The sequence below is a fragment of the Manis javanica genome, chromosome 12, assembly GCF_040802235.1.
Source record: "Manis javanica isolate MJ-LG chromosome 12, MJ_LKY, whole genome shotgun sequence".
NCBI lineage: Eukaryota > Metazoa > Chordata > Mammalia > Pholidota > Manidae > Manis > Manis javanica.
Genome location: NC_133167.1, coordinates 36,114,178 through 36,136,298, shown reverse-complemented (window position 1 = coordinate 36,136,298; position 22,121 = coordinate 36,114,178).

The window sequence follows — 22,121 nt, the reverse complement described above, 5'->3', positions numbered from 1 at the left end:
TGCACCCAGGTTCTAGCCCACACTTCCACCATTAAAACTGAAGTTCCTTTCTGCTGTACAGCAACTGTTCTATAGTGATAGTAGTTTGGAACTTTAACGTTAAAGTCAAAAATTTTCTCACAATTTATTCACTTTGAAATCCAGCAATCAGCATTATACCAGAAAACTTGCTTGCAGAAACATGTACCTTTGTCATCAAAAACTGATAGGATACATTTATCAAAATCATCACAATTTTGTTAGTTTATTTGTTTATATAAGTCCTTAGTAGGGATCATATTGGTATTGATCTAAATCCTTGGCCTTTAAGCCTACTCTCTTTATGCTAGAACAACAGGGAAACACTAGGGAGCTCCTCCAATTCCCCAAGAGAAGTAACTTATTTCAGAGAATATACTTAGTATTTAAAGAATAAAGGGAACATTTTTGCTAGTATTTATAATTGATTAAGGATGTGGAAAGAGGCAAAATACTAGTGATTTAAGATAGTGAGAAATAAAAAGAAGAGAATCAATTTTTCCTGGTCAGTCATGTGTAAAGAGGAGTGTTATTAATATTGCACATTCAAATCAAGGACTATCTTTAGAGCATTTTTATGTCACCAAGATTTCAGACACACCTCTGGTCGTAACAGTTAGAAATAAATGAGCCATAGTAGATCACAGAGCTCATTCTATGCCACATTCACTTCAATTTTCCTGGAAGCAGATGTATGAATGATCTTAACCAGAAGGCCAGAGAACACTCCATTTCAGAATTCATGACAGTTATTATAATTTCAAAAAAAGAAACAAAACAGATACCAATAACAGATGGTCTAAAAGTTACTGTGCACATTTTATGTACAGTTGTACTAAACACCAGGGTATAACTGAAATGACAAAAAGGAGACAAAATGGAATGTTAACACTAGATATCAAATAAAGTTTAATTTCTTACTTCAGAGGTCTCTTGTATAAAAATGTGATATGGCACGTTATAAATTATATAATTATGATATGATACATTCAATTTGTAAAACATTTTAGTTACTCTAAAGATTACCGATTTTACCTTATATCATATAGCTTTCATATTTTGTATGTTATATCACTATTTTTTTAATAATTAATTAATTAATTTTTACTTTTTTGAAGATCATTATGTTTACTAGGCTCTCCCCTATACCAAGTCCCCCCAACAAACTCCATTACAGTCACTGTCCATCAGCATAGTAAGATGTTGTAGAATCACTACTTGTCTTCTTTGCGTTGCAAAGCCCTCCCCTTTCCAACACCCCCCACATTATACATGCTAATCATAATACCTCCTTTCTTCTTCCCCATCTTATCCCTCCCTACCCTCCCATTCTCCCCACTCTCATTCCCTTTGGTAACTGTTAGTCCATTCTTGGGTTCTGTGATTCTGCTTCTGTTTTATTCCTTCCGTTTTCTTGTTTTTATACTCCACAGATGAGTGAAATCATTTGGTATTTCTCTTTCTCTGCCTCACTTACTTCACTGAGCATAATACCCTCTAGCTCCATTCATGTTGTTGCAAATTGCAGGATTTGTTTTCTTCTTATGGCTGAATAATATTCCATTGTGTATATGTACCACATCTTCTTTATCCATTCATCCACTGATGGACACTTAGGTTGCTTCCATTTCTTGGCTATTGTAAATAGTGCTGTGATAAACATAGGGCTGCATCTGTCTTTTTCAAACTGGAGTGCTGCATCCTTAGGGTAAATTCCTAGAAGTGGAATTCCTGGGTTAAATGGTAAGTCTATTTTGAGCATTTTGAGGAACCTCCATACTGCTTTCCACAATGGTTGAACTAATTTACATTCCCACCAACAGTATAGGAGGGTTCTGCTTTCTCCACCACCTCGCCAACATTTGTTGTTGTTTGTCTTTTGGATGGTGGCCATCCTTACTGGTGTGAGGTGATATCTCATTGTGGTTTTAATTTGCATTTCTCTGATAACTAGTGAAGTGGAGCATCTTTTCATGGGTCTCTTGGCCATCGGAATTTTTTCTTTGGAGAACTGTCTATTCAGCTCCTCTGCCCATTTTTTAATTGGATTATTTGCTTTTTGTTTGTTGAGGTGTGTGAGCTCTTTATATATTTTGGATGTCAAGTCTTTATTGAATCTGCCATTTATCAAAATATTCTCCCATACTGTAGGGTAGCTTTTTGTTCTATTGATGGTGTCCTTTGCTGTGCAGAAGCTTTTCAGCTTGATATAGTCCCACTTGTTCATTTTTGCTTTTGTTTTCCTTGCCCGGGAGATATATTCATGAAGAAGTCACTAATGTTCACATCCAAGAGATTTTTGCCTATGTTTTTTTCTAAGAGTTTTATGGTTTCATGACTTACATTCAGGTCTTTGATCCATTTTGAATTTACTTTTGTGTATGGGGATAGACAGTGATCCAGTTTCATTCTCTTACATGTAGCTGTCCAGTTCTGCCAGCACCATCTGTTGAAGAGACTGTCATTTCCCCATGGACCAAATATTAATTGACCATATATGTTTGGGTTATTGTCTGGAGTCTCTAATCTGTTCCACTGGTCTGTGGCTCTGTTCTTGTGCCAGTACCAAATTGTCTTGATTACTATGGCTTTGTAGTAGAGCTTGAAGTTGGGGAGTGAGATCCCCGCCACTTTATTCTTCTTTCTCAGGATTGCTTTGGCTATTCAGGGTCTTTGGTGTTTCCATATGAACTTTTGAACGATTTGTACCAGTTCATTGAAGAATGTTGTTGGTACTTTGATAGGGATTGCATCACATCTGTATACTGCTTTGGGCAGGATGACCATTTTGACGATATTAATTCTTCCTAACCAAGAGCATGGGAAGAGTTTCCATTTGTTAGTGTCCTCTTTAACTTCTCTTAAGAGTGTCTTATAGTTGTCAGGGTATAGGTCTTTCACTTCCATGGTTAGGTTTATTCCTAGGTATTTTATTCTTTTTGATGCAATTGTGAATGGAATTATTTTCCTGATTTCTCTTTCTATTGGCCCATTGTCAGTGTATAGGAAAGCCACAGATTTCTGTGTGTTAATTTTGTATCCTGCAACTTAGCTGTATTCCGATATCAGTTCTAGTAGTTTTGGAGTTGAGTCTTTAGGGTTTTTTATGTACAATATCATGTCATCTGCAAATAGTGACAGTTTAACTTCTTTTTACAGATCTGGATTCCTTGTATTTCTTTCTTTTGTGTTATTGCTGTGGCTAGGACCTCCAGTACTATGTTAAATAACAATGGGGAGAGTGGGCATCCCTGTCTTGTTCCCGATCTCAGAGGAAAAGCTTTTAGCTTCTCACTGTTCAGTATGATGTTGCCTGTGGGTTTATCGTATATGGCCTTTATTATGTTGAGGTACTTGCCCTCTATTCCCATTTTGCTGAGAGTATTTATCATGAATGATGTTGAATTTTGTCAAATGCTTTTTCAGCATCTATGGAGATGATGATGTGGTTTTTGTCCTTCTTTTTGTTGATGTGGTGGATGATATTGATGGATTTTCGAATGTTGTACCACCCTTGCATCCCTGGGATGAATCCTACTTGGTTGTCGTGTATGATCCTTTTGATATATTTTTGAATTCAGTTTGCTAATATTTTGTTGATTATTTTTGCATCTACGTTCATCAGGGATATTGGCCTGTAATTTTCTTTTTTGGTGGGGTCTTTGCCTGGTTTTGGTATTAGAGTGATGTTGGCTTCATAGAATGAGTTTGGGAGTATTCCCTCCTCTTGTATTTTTTGGAAAACTTTAAGGAGAATGGGTAGTATATCTTCTCTGTATGTCTGATAAAATTCTGAGGTAAATCCATCTGGCCCAGGGGTTTTGTTCTTGGGTAGTTTTTTGAGTACTGCTTCAATTTCTTTGCTGGTAATTGGTTTGTTTAGATTTTGTGTTTCTTCCTTGGTCAGTTTTAGAAGGTTGTATTTTTCTAGGAAGTTGTCCATTTCTTCTAGGTTTTCCAGCTTGTTAGCATATAGGTTTTCACAGTAGTATCTAATAGTTCTTTGTATTTCTGTTGGGTCCATCATGATGTTTCCTTTCTCATTTCTGATTCTGTTGATGTGTGTTGATTCTCTTTTTCTCTTAATAAGTCTGGCTAGAGGCTTATCTATTTTGTTTATTTTCTCAATGAACCAGCTCTTGGTTTCATTGATTTTTTCTATTGTTTTATTCTTCTCAATTTTGTTTCTTTATTCTCTGATCTTTATTATATCCCTCCTTCTGCTGACTTTAGGCCTCATTTGTTGTTCTTTTTCCAATTTCGATAATTGTGACATTAGACCATTCATTTGGGATTGTTCTGCCTTCTATAAATATACCTGGATTGCTATATACTTTCCTCTTAAGACTGCTTTTGCTGCGTCCCACAGAAGTTGGGGCTTTGTGTTGTTGTTGTCATTTGTTTCCATATATTGTTGGATCTCCATTTTGATTTGGTTATTGATCCATTGATTATTTAAAAGCTTGTTGTTAAGCCTCCATATGTTTGTGAGCCTTTTTGCTTTCTTTGTACAATTTATTTCTAGTTTTATGCCTTTTTGGTCTGAAAAGTTTGTTGGTAGGATTTCAATGTATTGGGATTTACTGAGGCTCTTTTTGTGGCCTAGTATGTGGTCTGTTCTGGAGAATGTTCCATGTGCACTTGAGAAGAATGTGTGTCCTGTTGCTTTTGGGTGTAGAGTTCTGTAGATGTCTACTAGGTCCATCTGTTCTAGTGTGTTGTTCAGTGCCTCTGTGTCCTTACTTATTTTCTGTCTGGTGGATCTGTCCTTTGGAGTGGGTGGTGTGTTGAAGTCTCCTAAAATGAATGCATTGCTGTCTATGTCCTCCTTTAGTTCTGTTAGTATTTGTTTCAGATATGCTGGTGCTCCTGTGTTGGGTGCATATATATTTATAATGGTTATATCTTCTTGTTGGACTGAGCCCTTTATCATTATGTAATATGCTTCTTTATCTCTTGTTACTTTCTTTGTTTTGAAGTCTATTTTGTCTGATACTTGTACTGCAACACCTGCTTTTTTCTCCCTATTGTTTGCATGAAATATCTTTTTCCATCCCTTGACTTTTAGTCTGTGCATGTCTTTGGGTTTGAGGTGAGTCTCTTGTAAGCAGCATATAGATGGGTCTTGTTTTTTTATCCATTCAGTGACTCTATGTCTTTTAATTTGTGCATTCAGTCCATTTACATTTAGAGTGATTATTGATAGGTATGTACTTATGGCCATTTTAGGCTTTAGATTCGTGGTTACCAAAGGTTCCAAGTTACTTTTCTTACTATCTAAGAGTCTAACTTAACTCACTTAGTATGCTGTTACAAACACAATTTAAAGGTTCTTTTCTATTTCTCCTCCTTTTTCTTCCTTCTTCATTCTTTATATATTAGGTATCAAATTCTGTACTTTTTGTCTATCTCTTGATTGCCTTTGGGGATAGTCAATTTAATTTTGCATTTGCCTCACAATCAGCAGCTGTCCCCTCCCTACCGTGATTTTACTACCTCTGGTGACAGCTATCCAACGTTCGGAACACTTTCATCTATAGCAGCCCCTCCAAGATAGACTGCAGAGATGGTTTATGATAGGTAAACTCTCTCAGCTTTTGCTTATCTGGAAACTGTTTAATCCCTCCTTCAAATTTAAATGGTAATCTTGTCAGATGAAGTAATCTTTGTTGCAGGCCCTTCTGCTTCATGGCATTTAATACATCATGCCACCCCCTTATGGCCTGTAAGGTTTCTGCTGAGAAGTCTGATGTTAGCCTGATGTGCTTTCCTTTGTATGTGATCTTATTTCTGCCTCTGGCTGCTTTTAACAGTCTGTCCTTATCCTTGATCTTTTCCATTTTAATTACTATGTGTCTTGCTGTTGTCTTCTTTGGGTCCCTTGTGTTGGGGGATCTGTGGATCTCCATGGCCTGACAGACTATGTCCTTCCCCAGATTGGGGAAGTTTTCAGCAACTACTTCCTCAAAGACACTTTCTATCCCTTTCTCTCTCTCTTCTTCTTCTGGTATTCCTATAATGTGAATATTGCTCCGCTTGGATTGGTCACACAGTTCTCTCAATATTCTTTCATTTTTAGAGATCCTTTTTTCTCTCTGTGCCTCAGCTTCTTTGTATTCCTCTTCTCTAGTTTCTATTTCATTTATTGTCTCCTCCACCGTATCCAACTTGCTTTTAATACCCTCCATTGTGTTCTTTAACGATTGGATCTCTGACCTGAATTCATTCCTGAGTTCTTGGATGTCTCTGTACCTCCATTAGGATGTCGATTATTTTTATTTTGAACTCCCTTTCAGGAAGATTCACAAGTTCCATATCATTTAAATCTTTCTCGGCAGTTGTATTAACAATTTTACTCTGGACAAGCTTCCTTCAGCATTTCATGTTTGTATACGGCGCCCTCTAGTGTCCAGAAGCTCTAATCTGGAGCTGCTGAGCCCCTGAAGCAATGTCGGGTGTCACAGGGGAGCAAACTGGCGGTAGGAAAGAGCTCTTCCCCACCTCCTGGTTGCTGTGTCTGTCTCCACTGTATGAGCCAGTGGGCCGGGCACACAGGTATGTTTCTGTCCCAGAGCAGCCAGATATGGATCCCTGCTTTTCACAAGCAGCTGGAATCCCAGTCTCCCCGGGAATTCTGCCGTATTAAATTTATAACCCAGTAGTCATGCAAGTCTCATGAAAGTACCATGAAATGTAGGTTTGTGCTCCCAGAGCAGATCTCCAGAGCTAGGTATTCAGCAGTCCCAAGCCTTCCACTCCCTCCCTGCTCCGATTCTCTTCCTCCTGCCGGTGAGCTGGGGTGGGGGAGGGATTCGGGTCCCATGGAGCCACAGCTCTGGTATGTTACCCCGTTCACTGAGGTCTGCTCTTTTCTCCAGGTGTGTGCAGTCTGATGCGTCCTCTTTCCTGTTGCTCTCTCAGGATTAGTTGCGCTAATTAAATTTTCTTATTGTATCCAGTTTTAGGAGGAAGCCTCTGTCTCTCCTCTCATGCAGCCATCTTTAATCCTTGATACTCTGTTTTATCACTATTTTAATTTCAGGTCTAAGTCTCAGAACTCATAGCAAATTGAACATAAGTCACATTTTAAAATTAATTTCCTTTAATTCAGAATAATTTTTATGTTTGACTACTGAATTTAAGCAATGTATATGTAGTTAAATAACCTACTATAGATCCAGTAGACTGGGCATTTCATAGATGAAATAATTCTGCAAGAAGAATTTTTCCAAAGTCTTAATATTCCTCATCCTCACTGAAGCAAACAAGGAACGCTTCCCTTAGCTTTCTGTTCCTTCTGTCAGATGACCAACCTCACTACCCAGGACTTCTCTTTACAAACCAAGACCTTTCTGTTGCTAGGACAAGTCTAATACAATAATCAGAAAAGTTAATTAATAGTATTCTTGATAAGAATGCATGAGCAATTATTTCTTTATAAAAAGAACTTAACTACAGTGAGGGTTTTAGGGGAAGAAAGTGAGGTAAGAATCTAGAATGAATGATTGAGTTATACTGCCAAAAATAAATAGGATGTTCATGGTGAATAAGATCTGACTCCCTAGAGAGGAAAACATATATAAAACTCTTCAATGAAGTACAATGTAAATTTCTAGAACACTAATTTTCTATCTTCTTGGGTAATTACTTTTGCTTTCTCTGAAAATCTTTATCCACCCATCCATCTACATACCTGCCTCTCTAATATCTATCTTGCAATCCATCTAGATATATTTTAATCTTGTCATCTGAGTTTATCAAGATTATGATAGTTCATACAGCGTTTAGAGATTGGTAAGGGACTCTAGGATTAATACTACCACTAAGAGTAATTTAATTTCTCTATCTCTCTAGATGCATACCAAATTTTATTATATTTTCAATTCTCTACTCTTTTTTTTAGAATATACACACACACTCTTACTTATGTATGAATATGTAAGAAGCACAAGAGTTTCTATCATAAAATACTTTGTATATCAAGTTAATTCTTTAAAACTGCTGATTATCTTATGATATTATGTATTAAAGTAAATGTTGATACTCAATTCTGCAAAATGTTGCATCAGAAGTTAATTTTAGGTTGTAAAGAAGTTAAAGTGAGTAATAGCTTTAAAAGAAAGTATTAAATATTCTTTGGTATCTAATTTTTAGATCTCTTTCTTTTTAGTTACTGACTTTTCTAATACAAAAAGCTTAAAGCTGAATTTATATCATTTAATTACATTTAATTGTATATTCCTTTATATTCATATTTATATTTCTGTAGTAACTCATCATTTGATTCTGACCATTTACTATAGTTCAAATTTTAATAAAATATACAGAGAAATATACACTGAATTAACATACTGCAACTAGTTATCAGAAAAATGAGATATGTGAATGAATACAAACACAATTTTAAAAAATTCCCAAATGATTTAGACAAACTAGTTAGGTTCTTCATTAGAATCTTATCATTCAGACACTCAAGGTAATGAGACATTAATTAATGTATTTATTCAATGCATATATAATGCTCACAACTTTTCTTTCTCATACTGAGAAAAATTCAGAGTAACTATTTGGTCCATTTCCCTTCTGATTAAATAACGACTGGCATGCAGGCTTTTGCTTTCTTCTTGATGGACGAACACACCTTCTAATTATACACTGAAACACTTTAATTCCCAGATGGCTACATCTGAGCAACCACTGAACTAACATTTTAATTTTTTCTTAATAGGAAACAACTAATGTCTAGCTGTTCAATGACTTTTCATTAACAAGGACACATTACCATTATCAAACTAAATCAGGAGAAATGAAATCCTTAAAATAGACTTAAAATTCTGAGCATTTCTATTTAACTGAAAAGCATGATTTTTCTGCATTTCCTTGCATAGTGTACTTTTGGCTTAGTATTGCTTTTTTTGGAAAGTGGCTTCACCTTCCCTATTTCTCAGTGAAACTCTAAGTTTGAGAGAGTACCTCTCTAGATGTTGGCAGACTCTGTCAAACTGTGTAAGCCATTTCCCAAACCAAGTCCTTGCTGATAAAAGGGTAAAGACAAAACAAATGAATAGTGGATTCTGGTCAAGATGGCTTTCCAATCCCTATCTCAGTCAATATTTTCCAGTCCTTATTCAGGGCACTGAAATTATACTTAGTCAGGATCTGATCTATTTCCATTTATCACTTGTGCAACGAAGTCCAAAGTAATAATGTATACATTTTCATTTACATAGATTATACATTTAATTTCATAGATTATTTTTTCTGCTTGCTGAATAATTTGATTAGTACACTCTGAGATGCCTTTGAGTCTTCATTTATTAAAAGAAAAAAGAATTTCTACAGATATTTTGGTAGAAAATTAGTCACGTGTCTTATAGTCCAGTAGGATATGAGGCTAATTTTGTTGATCTTTTGAATTGTCTTCCTATACTTCATAAGGTCAGGGCCATGGCCTGATAATTCTTACAGCACTACCTGCCTCTTCCACCTGAGTAGTTGTTACATTTCCCACAGCCCGAAGATACACGTTTTAATGCAGCTATCTGACTCGGTATCATCTCTAGATTTGGAGTTATGCCTTTACATCATATCATATCCTAAAGTTACAGCAGAGCATGCATTCTGATTGGAGGAGATGTCACCACCATGGGCACAAAACTGGTTTTAGGGATGAAAATAATCTTACTCTTTTATGTATAAAGTACAGAAATTCATGCAGTAGATATCAGATATACAATATATCTGCGGTATTAAAATGTTTAAGAAGATGATTAGGTTAACAATCTACCTAACAATCTAAAAACCTTCCCTTATAGAGTAATAATGACAAAAGAAAAGTTTGAGATATGCCAAGTTAGTGTGGGGGACACTCATACACACACAGCATTGCTTTTCATGTTTTCTCAGACTGATAGATTAGATGACTCGTCAGTTATCTAGAATGTGTTTATAGTGACATATTTACTGCTATGTGGCTCCAAAAGATCACTACCATTTTTCAGTTCCTTGCTTTACTGCAAAACCTATCAAAACTGCAGTTGATTTAACCAGTCTTCTTAGGTATAAGGATGATACACGCCTAACTGTAAATTAATTAACTGGGTTTATTTTCTCTGAAAGATTAACTGAGTTCATCAAAAATATAATCATTGTCATTTAGTCACTGAGGTTGGGAAGCTGGAAAAAGTCACATCAAAAGAACAGAATGAAATTTCAAGTCAAAGGGCTAGGAGAAGTGAAAAAGAGAAACAAACTGTGATAGCCAGGAAGTGCTATGACTATCTGGAAGTTTGGAAGCAAAATAAAGATTTAGTCATTTAAGGATTCAGAAAGAGAAGCTCATGGGGCTAAGACAAAATCTTATTATGAGATATTATTAGGCACCAAAAATTTAAATGTTAATATGTCCTTAAATTAATACTACCCCATCAGTTATTTGCATTAGCACCCTTGGTCCAAGTAGTAAAACTGTTCTTGTAATAAAAATTCTAGGGCAAAACTAGTCAAAAGAGTTTGAGCACTGAAGTACAAATCTTCAGTTTATTGAAATTGGAAAGGTTGAAAGAGCCTGTGATTTACTACTGAGTTCCTTTCGAAGACAGTCAAGAAGCACAAGGGATAGTGATTCCTAGCGATGCTGAGGTGGATGCATAGGCAGCTGTGCCTTAAAGGAGCGGCTATTCCCAGGTGAAGCACAGCATCATGGATCATGATGCAATCACTCCTTTTTCAATAAATTGCTCTTGAAATGGGTTGCTCTTAAATTATCCCATTGGGAAAACAAGTCTTATGCAGTGACTGAAAAGGTCTTGTGATAATTTTCCTTGCACAACCTGAGACTCAGTTTTGACATATAATTTATCTCTTCCTGACATGATGACGTTTGGATGATTGCCAGAGACCATGCAACATGTGCATTCAATGTAGAAAGGACAGCTGCTAGGATATCCATTTTCATTGTCTCACCAGATCCAAAAAGAATACTCAGCCATCATTTTAGTTTACAAAAGATAGAAACATATGTATAGTTTCAGAAAAAAATCAACATAACTCAAATAACTTGTGTTTTTTGTTGTTTCCATTTCTTTACTATTGCTCCTGCTAAATCTCCCCTAGATAGTGACTATAAATGCTCCATGCAATTTCTCCGACTCCTTTCCTTCCCTACTCTAATCTTTTCAGCAAAGAGTTTCACACAGCATTTACTAAATCTCAACTGTCCTCAAAAACTTGTCATAGTTCCCATTTCATACAGTGTTAATTAAAGGTCTTCCTAATACTCACCATTGGCAGGCAGTATGATTTGATCCATCTGTCTATTTTTGTCTGGCACTTCTTTCTTATGTGAACACTGCTCAAAGCAAATAATTTCTGATTTCTGACCTATCACCTATTTTACTATTCGCATACTCCTGTCCATTCTGTTTATACTCATTTCTTACCTTCCCAAATATCTCCCCTACACTCTCTTTTCTGACTCACCACTCCCAGCCTCACACTTTTGGCTAGAAGCTCTTTACTTTTTTCAGTGAATATGGAAGTCATTTGACATATAGCAACTAATTTGTAACTATTAGTTTTTATCTCCTCTCCTCTATTTTAGGACTAACCTAACTGTACCACTTAAAAAAATTTATTCATTGAATTTATTAATTTACTTGCTAAATGTTATCATTTTAGGCTAAATGGTATGATATTCTTCTTACATGGTCCTCTACATCGCCTAACAAGGAGTCTGGTACATTAGGAGGATTAGAAATATTGGATAAACTGAATTGTCAAGTTACTGGACAAATGTGTAAGAGGTATTGTTACTTTTCATCTGCATCAGCTCTTCTCTTCCTTGTAGATGGCAACGAAGTGACAAGATCAGCTGGATATTGACTAACTAGAACCACTTGATGCTCCAAGAATGTGAAAAATGTAGCTGTTAAGGAATAGTATTCTCTCCATGAGCTCTTTTATAGTTTTTATGGTCTTTCTTGACATGACCCTAGCCAACATTGCTGTGAACACTCACACAATGATATTTCACATAAAATATTGGGCATGTTACAATTTCAAAGCCTCATCCTCTATGCTGGTATATTAAAGTTGGGTGATGACATTACATCTAATTATAATTATAAAATTCATTCACTTAACCACTTATTGAGGATGTCTTGAGTCAAACACTATGCTGGAAGTCAATGTGGTAATGATAAGAAGTCATCTGTGTCCTGTGAAATCTCACAACTTAGGAGACGAGGTGAGGCCTCCATATGTGTAATCACAATACACTGGGGTGAGGTCTAAATAGAGGACATAACTGGTGAATTAGTAACAGAAAATCTTCTGCCTGATGAACTCAGGGAATGTAGGAGATCTATAGAGGGAGTTGCACAGGATCTTAAAGAAATAGAAGTACAATTTGGAAGACTAAGCAGTAAAGAGATTTCAGTCAGAAATATCAGAAAATACAAAGATATAATTATGGTAGTGAACCTGTAAATATGCTTTCACATGTATATGCAAAAGGCACTCAAATAAACTGATTTCTAAAATGAAAGTATTAATTATTTCACATTAGAACCCAGAGTTATGAGTTATGGCAGGCCCATATTCCTTGATTTAAAGCTTCAGTTTATTTTCTGGAACTATGCTTTCTTGCTATAACTCTGCTCTTTATCCACCATGATGGTTTCAGACTAAGACTAATTCACTGCATGGTCTAAAAGTATTTATCAGAAGAGTTCATTTAAAAAATTACCTTTAGTATTAGCTCTATGTACTTACGAGTGCTTTTTCTTTTTAGGTTGATTCTGACTCTACATTCACTATGCATGTTTCCCTTTCAATCATTGGCCTCTAGAAACAGTGTTGAGGCCTCTACAAATGCCTGTTCCAATAGTTCAGTGGAGTAGGTGGGTCCCAGTAGCTGTTAGGTCAGGGAAACTTAAAATCCAAAGGATCCTGATGCTTCTCCATGTTTCAACTGACAACATACACCAGTGTGCTATGCACATGTCAGTGATAAGGTACACTGTGCACATCTGTTCATTCTGCTCACACTTCTGAGGGTAACAACACAACCTGTACTGAATATTCATTGTTTCCTAGTATATTATGGTAGAATTCATCTTTGTTCTTAAATCATACATTACTTGCAGTACAGTGTATTTTCTCTCACAGTTTTGAATAAGAAAATAGAGTCACACAGCATGGTTCTACCAAAAAAGTCTATCTGTGTATCTGAGATACACCAACTACTTCTATTTGTAATTTTTCCTCCATCATTTAAAATTTCCTGGCCTATTTTAGTAAGTTGGCCTAGTGTAGTAAGTTGAGATAAAAGAGTTCTTTTAAATTATTTTCTATTATCATTTATGTTTATTTCTCCATTTCAACATAAGAATTCATTTATAAATTGACTTTTAATGTTTTGGTTAATATTTTCAATATATTACAATCATAATAAAATGAGAAAAAATATATCTGTCATTAAGTGGCATTTAAAATGTTTATGAGTTTAGTTTTTACTTGGATGGAATACATTAATCAGTCAAAATACATGTGTTCTTGATTTCTTTACTCAATCAGTTGACTTCTGCTTCAGTGGCACTTACTTTCTGTATTGTTAGAGATTTTAGTGGTAAAGATGGAACTTACATAAATTGATTAAGGTAGACATTTAGACTTTAAAATAAAATAGATAAAGTCATCTGGAAAGTAAGAACATTAATCCATCACTTCTGCCAAATAAATTACACATATTAGAAGATACTCAAATGGGAATTCCTCACTTGGATATCTGAAAGATGAAAGTTAAATCACTATTCATCATTAAAATAAACTGCAAATACATAATGATGCCAATATAATTATAAATAATTTAAACAAGTTAGCATGTAGTGATTTCACAAACACACATTAGTATGAAGAACATTAAGAATCATGTGCCCTTGCAAGTGTTCTTCACAGTGTAGCCTCTTGCCAGCACTAATCCAGTCCAAGTCTATTTCCATACTCTAAATGTGATGGTACAATGGGAGGGGAAAGCCCTAAGCCAGAATTCAGAATTGTGTGTGAATTTACTAAATGTCAGTTCTGCTTGTCAGATATTTTTATCTCTATAGGATAGGATATATAGTCTCTAGAGTTCTTTTTCAATTTAAGACTCTGGGAATCTGTTTAAATATTGTAAAATTTGTACAAAATATTAATTTTTTTCTCAATACAAGGAGAACAAATAGCTTTCTTTGTAGTTTCTAGTGCTCAAAATATCTCACCCAGTTTATAATGTTGTCAGAAATCTCAACCTTAGTATATAGTTCTTAGGATTTGGGTTTTAAGTATGCTGTTCAAATACAAATTTCACTAAAGGATAAATTTAGGGTGTCACCTTTTATTTCAATAGTATGATTCAGTAAATTTTCAGATTTCCTTCAAATTAAATGTCTAAATTCCAAGGACCATGGCCACCAGAATAACAAGAGATGTACAGAGGAAGAGAGATTTTGATGTTTTGATGATGATGATAAAGACAGGAGGTAATATATTAGCCTCATTGATAATATTTATGAGTAATACATCAACCCTATTAATAATATTTATTAGTAATATTTAATGTGAATTAACATGTAAACTATATTCTAATAAACCCGTTTAAAGTATTAACCAGTGGTATCAAGCTTATAATAAATAACTTCTGTATCTGTAGGGAATATAGCCATATCATGTTATAAAATTTTAGTGTTTATAGTATGTGAGGCCCCTAGCAGCCAAATCAGCAGACTGAGATTGATCAGGAGAAGGATATTTGAAGGAAGGAAAGCTTCCTTCCAAGAAAAAATTATTACTATTGTTTTGACAACAGGTATGTATGGTAATATAGACATTCCTGATTAAAACCAAAGCAAAGAAACCAAAATATAAAGTTCAGAAAGAATGAAGCCACATTTAATATATACATTTTTGTTCCTCCCTTATCAGAAATGTGCAGTCAATCATGACTCTTTATGTTCATGTGAAAGAAAGTTAACTTGAAATAGTTAGAATGGTGAAGATGGACAGTTTGTAGTTTGAACTGGCCTTTCAGAGAAATCAAAACAATGACACAAATGTTAACACTCTTTTGCCTTCATCTCAGAGTCTTAAAAGTGTCAATATTGTATTCTCTGACTAATTTCTTAAAAGATTGGAACCCTAGCTCTTAGACATCTTCAGTCTCACTTTATTATACATGTGTAATCACAAGACATTACTCTGATTAGCTGGTTTAAACTCTGAATATAGCCTTGGAACAAGGACTGTTAAATGGAACATAACCCAATGATTGACATCATTGTTAATTGTTCATGCGACCAAGGTATAGGGTGATATGCTTCCCACCATCATCTACAATTGTATGTTTAAATAAAGATATCAATCAAAGAAGTATATGGGGATATACTTCTTTGAGGAAGACAAAATAAGAAATATCCAGTTTAAGTAGGAAGACTTCATCCTGAGGACAGGACAGTGATGAGGAATATAAATTCTTACCAAATACTCACCCCTAACCATTTATACAGTAAAAACTTACTATCATTAAATGAGGATCTTATTTTGGAAGTTCCAATTAATGCCATATCTGAAAAAGTCATACATTAATATTTCAAATAATTGAAAGGTATTTATTCCTGCTATTTTTTCTACAGGTATCTTAAATTATATTTTCTGTGTGGATTGCTACCTTCCTATTCTAAAGTTTTAATTTTTCAAATCTTCATTGCTTCATGTGTTTGTTCTCATCCCAACCAAATTAAAAAGACCTGGCTTAGATTCAGATGATCTGAATTCTGAAACACACAGTTTTGTGATTCAAACAATTAACCTCATCTTTCTACTCTAATGAAATTTCTACTTAATTTTCATCTTCTTACCCAACACATTTTGCACTTTCAAAGAAGGCTGATATTGATTAATCAAATCAAAGGACAGAATTAAGATGCTGAGATATAACTGACAGATCACTAATGTAATTACATGATATTTTTAAGGCTTTGTATATATGCTTAAATTACACTCACAGGGTGTTAATCAATCAATGTATACTCCTTCAACATCGGACCGTCTATTTTTAAATGACATAGGCTATACATATATTTGTATGGAAAGATTTTCCACTGAAAATGGTTTACAAAATAAAAAGTAGAGTTCTGCTTCTGGGAAGATAAAACAGAGATTGTTTTTCTATTCTTCCTGCTAACTATAAGTAAAAGACTTGGATATAATATACAAAACAAGTATAAGAAGGCTAAAAGATGGAAAGAAGAAGGCAAATCAGGACCTAAAGAATAATCCAGTGGTGTTTCTCCTGGAGTTTTCTGTTTTGCTTTGCATTTTTCTTTTGCTTTATTCATATATTGAGATATGCCATATGTAAGTTTAAGCGGACAATGTTATGATTAGATACATGTATATATTGCAAAGTGGTTACCAAAATGAATTTAGTTAATATCTTCATTCCCTCACATAACTATGATTGTGTATGTATGTGTATGTGTGGTGCTAACATTTAAGATTTACTCTCTTAACAACTTTCAAGTATTTAATACAGTATTGTTAATTACAGTCACCATGTTGTTGATTAAATCCCAATATTTTATTTATCTTATAACTAGTAGTTTATACCTTTTGATCAACATCTCCCCATTTTCCCCAGTGCCCAGCCCCTGGCAAATACCATTCTCCTCTATTTCTGTGAGTTTGGCATTTTTAGCTTCTGCATATAAGTGAGAATATATAGTATTTGTCTTTTTTTGTCTAATTTTTTCACTTAGCATAATGCCCTTCAGTTTCATCCATGTTGTCACAAAAGACAGGGTTCCCTTTTTTTCCATGGCTGAATAATATTTATATACATACCACATATTCTTTATCCATTTATCCATTGATGGACATTCAGGTTGTCTCGGTTATCATGAATAATGTTGCTGTGAATGTCGGGCATAGATATATCCTGGAGATATATACCCAGAATTGGGATAGTGGAGTCATATGGTAGTTCTATATTAAATTTTTTGAGGAACCTCCATAATGTTTTAACAGTGACAGTACCAAAAATTACATTCCCAGTTACAATGCACTAGGGTTCCCTCTTCTTCACAGCCTTGTCAACAATCGTTTCTTGTTTGATAGTAGCCATTCTATCACATGTGAGGTGATATCTCATGGTTGTTTTTATTTACATTTCTCTGGTGATTAGGGATTTTCAAGCATCTTTTTATAACTCTTAGCCTTTTGTATGGCTTCTTTGGAAAAGTGTCTATTGAAGTCCTTTATCCATTTTAACAATAATTTTTTTTCCTATTGAGTTGAATGAGTTCATTATACATTTTGAATCTTAAACTCTTATCTGAAAGAAGTGTTGAAAATATTTTCTCCCATGCTATAAGCTGATTTTTAAAAATTTTGCTGATTATTTCTTTTGTTGTGCAGAAACATTTTAGTTTGATTCCTCACTTGTTTATTTATGCTTTTGTTGCTTATACCTTTGATGTCATATAAAAAAAAAATCCTTGCCAAGACTAATGTCAAGGAGCTTTATCCCTGTATTCTTCTAGTACTTTTACAGCTTCTGGGTTTACATTTAGGTTTTTAATCTCTTTTGAGTTAATTTTAATGAATGGTGAATGATACGGGTCAAATTTCATCCTTCTGCATGTGTTCATGCAGTGTCCCAGCTCTATTTGTTGAGAAACTATAATTTCTCCATTGCATCTTCTTGACTCCCTTGTCAAATATTAGTTGACTATATATGAAGGAGCATATTTCTGGGTGCTCAGTTTGTTCCACACATCTATGTGTCTGTTTTCATGTTAGTACCATACAGCTTCGATTACTACAACTTCGCGGTAAAGTTTCAGATCAGAAATTGTTATGCTTCCAGCTTTGTTCTTTCTCATAATTTCTTTGGTTATTCAAAGCCTTTTGTGACTCCACACAAATTTTAGAACTGTGTTTTCTATTTATTTGTGAAATGTCATGGAATGCTTGAAAAGATTTGCATTGCATCTATAGATGGTTTTAGTGTACAAACATCTTAGCAATATTAATTCAACCAACCCATGAACATGGGATATCTTTCCATTTATTCGTGTTTTCTTCAATTTCTGTCACCTCATTGGGGAAAGTTATTCCTAAGTATTTTATTTTTGATGCTTTTTTGTTGTTGTTGTTGTTGTTGTTACCATTAGTCTACAATTATGTGAGGAACATTATGTTTACTAGACTCCCCCTATCACCAAGTTCCCCCCACATACCACATTGCAGTCACTGTCCATCAGCAGCGTAAGATGCTAGAGAATCATTACTTGTCTTCTCTGTGTTGTACAGCCCTCCCCATGCCCCCCCCAACATTATACATGCTAATCATAATACACCCTTTCATTCACCTCCCCCCCTTATCCCTCCCTTCCCACCCATCCTCCTCAGTCCCTTTCCCTTTGGTAACTGTAAATCCATTCTTGGGTTCTGTGAGTCTGCTGCTGTTTTGCTCCTTCAGTTTTTTCTTTGTTCTTATAATCCACAGATGAGTGTTTTTCTCCATCTGGCTTATTTCACAGAGCATAATACCCTCTAGCTCCATCCATGTTGTTGCTAATGGTAGGATTTGTTTTCTTATTATGGCTGAATAATATTCCAATGTGTATATGTACCACATCTTCTTTATACATTCATCTACCGATGGGCACTTAGGTTGCTTCCATTTCCTGCCTATTGTAAATAGTGCTGCGATAAACATAGGGGTGCATCTGTCTTTTTCAAACTGTGCTGCATTCTTAGGGTGAATTCCTAGAAGTGGAACTCCTGGGTCAAATGGTAATTCTATTTTGAGTTTTTAGAGGAACCTCCATACTGCTTTCCACAATGGTTGAACTAATTTACATTCCCACCAGCAGTGTAGGAGGGTTCCCTTTCTCTGCATCCTTGCTAATATTTGTTGTTGTCTTTTGGATGGTGGACATCCTTACTGTTATGAGGTGATATCTCATTGTGGTTTTAATTTGCATTTCTCTGATGACTAGCGATGTGGAGCATCTTTTCATGTGTCTGTTGGCCATCTGAATTTCTTCTTTGAGAACAGTCTGTTCAGCTCCTCTGCCAATTTTTTTGTTGGGTTATTTGCTTTTTGTTTGTTGAGGTGCGTGAGCTCTTTATATATTTTGGATGTCAACCCTTTATTGGATCTGTCATTTATGAACATATTCTCCCATACTGTAGGATGCCTTTTTCTTCTATTGGTGGTGTCCTTTGCTATACAGAAGCTTTTCAGCTTGATATAGTCCCACTTGTTCATTTTTGCTCTTGTTTCTCTTGCCCGGGGAGATATGTTCATGAAGAAGTATCTCATGTTTATGTACAAGAGATCTTTGCCTATATTTTTTTCCAAGATTTTTATGGTTTCATGACTTATATTCAAGTCTTTGATCTATTTTGAATTTACTTTTGTGTATGGGAATAGACAATGGTCCAGTTTCATTCTCTTACATGTATCTGTCCAGTTTTGCCAACACCAACTGTTGAAGAGGCTGTCATTTCCCCATTGTATGTCCATGTCTCCTTTATCATATATTAAATGACCATACATGTTTGGGTTAATATCTGGACTCTCTATTCTGTTCCACTGGCCTGTGGCTATGTTCTTGTGCCAGTACCTAATTACTGTGGCTTTGTAGTATAACTTGAAGTTAGGAAGCGAGATTCCCCACTATGGTATTCTTCCTTCTCAGTATTGCTTTAGCTATTCGGGGTCATTTGTTGTTCCATATAAAAATTAACACTATATGTTCCAGTTGGTTGAAGAATGTTGTTGGTATTTTGACAAGGATTGCATTGAATATGTAGATTGCTTTAGGCAGGATGGCCATTTTGACAATATTAATTCTTTCTAACCAAGATCATGGGATGAGTTTCCATTTGTTAGTGTCCTCTTTCATTTCTCTTAAGAGTGTCTTTTAGTTTTCAGGTATACGTCATTCACATCCTTGGTTAAGTTTATTCCTAGGTATTTTATTCATTTGATGCAATTATCAATGGAATTGTTTTTTTGATTTCTGTTTCTGTTAGTTCATTGTTAGTGTAAAGGAGTGCAACAGATTTCTGTGTATTAATTTAGTATCCTGCATCTTTGCTGAATTCAGATATTAATTCTAATAGTTTTGGAGTGGAGTCTTTAAGTTTTTTATGTACAATATAATATCATCCGCAAATAGTGACAGTTTGACTTCTTCTTTACAAATCTGTATGCCTTGTATTTCTCTGTGTTGTCTGATTGTCATGGCTAGGACCTTCAGGACTATATTGAATAACAGTGGAGAGAGGGACCATCCCTCTCTTGTTCATGATCTTACAGGAAAAGCTTTCAGCTTCTTGCTGCTAAGTAAAATGTTGGGTGTGGGTTTGTCATATATGGCCTTTATTATGTTGAGGTACTTGCCTTCTATGCCCATTTTGTTGAGAGTTTTTATCATGAATGGATGTTGAATTTTGTTGAATGCTTTTTCAGCGTCTATGGAGATGATCATGTGGTTTTGTCCTTCTATTTGTTTATGTGGTGGATGTTGTTGATGAATTTTTTAATGTTGTACCATCCTTGCATCCCTCAGATGAGTCCCACTTGGTCATGGTGTTTGATCCTCTTCATGCAGTTTTGAATTTGGTTTGGTAGTATTTGCTAAGTATTTTTGGATTTATGTTTATCAGCAGTATTGGTCTATAATATTCTTTTATGGTGGTTTCTTTGCCTGGTTTTGGTATTAGAGTGATGCTGGCTTCATAGAATGAGTTTGGAAGTATTCCCTCTTCTATTTTTTGGAAAATTTTAAGGAGAATGAGAATTACGTCTTCTATATAAGTCTGATAAAATTCAGTGGTGAATCCATCTGGCCCGGGGGTTTTGTTCTTGGGTAGTTTTTGATTACCGATTCAATTTTGTTGCTGGTAATTGGTCTGTTTAGATTTTCTGTTTCTTCCTTGGTCAGTGTTGGAAGGTTGTATTTTTCTATGAAGTTGTCCATTTCTTCTCAGTTTTCCAGCTTGTTAGCATATAGGTTTTCATAGTATTCTCTAATGATTCTTTGCATTTCTGTGGAGTCTGTCATGATTTTTCCTTTCTCATTTCTGATTCTGTTGATGTGTGTTGATTCTCTTTTTCTCTTAGTAAGTCTGGCTAGAGGCTTATATATTTTGTTTATTTTCTCAAAGATCCAGCTCTTGGTTTCATTACTTTTTTCTATTGTTTTATTCTTCTCAATTTTGTTTATTTCTTCTCTGATCTTTATTATGTCCCTCCTTCTGCTGACTTTAGGCCTCATTTGTTCTTCTTTTTCCAATTTCAATAATTGTGACTTTAGACTCTTCATTTGGGATTGTTCTTCCTTCTTTAAACAGGCCTGGATTGATATATACTTTCCTTTTAGAACTGCCTTTGCTGTGTCCCACAGGCATTGTGGCTTTGTGCTGTTGTTTTTATTTGTCTCCATATATTGCTTGATCTCTATTTTAATTTGGTTATTGATCCATTGATTATTGAGGTGCATGTTGTTAAGCCTCCATGTGTTTGTGAGCCTTTTTGTTTTCTTTGTGCAATTTATTTATATTTTTATGCCTTTGTGGTCTGAGAAATTGGTTGGTAGAATTTTTCAATCATTTTGAATTTATTGGGGTTCTTTTTGTGGCCTAGTATGTTGTCTATTCTGGAAAATGTTCCATGTGCACTTGAGAAGAATGTGTATCCTGCTGCTTTTGGGTGTAGAGTTCTGTAGATGTCTGTTAGGTCCATCTGTTCTAGTGTGTTGTTCAGTGCCTCTGTGTCCTTACTTATTTTCTGTGTGGTGGATCTGTCCTTTGAAGTGAGTGGTGTGTTGAAGGCTCCTAGAACGAATGCATTGCATTCTATTTCCTCCTTTAATTCTGGTAGTATTTGTTTCACATATGCTGGTGCTCCTGTGTTGGGTGCATATTTACAATGGTTATATCCTCTTGTTGGACTGACCACTTTATCATTATGTAATGTCCTTCTTTATCTTTTGTTACTTTCTTTGTTTTGAAGTCTATTTTGTCTGATAAAGTACTGCAGC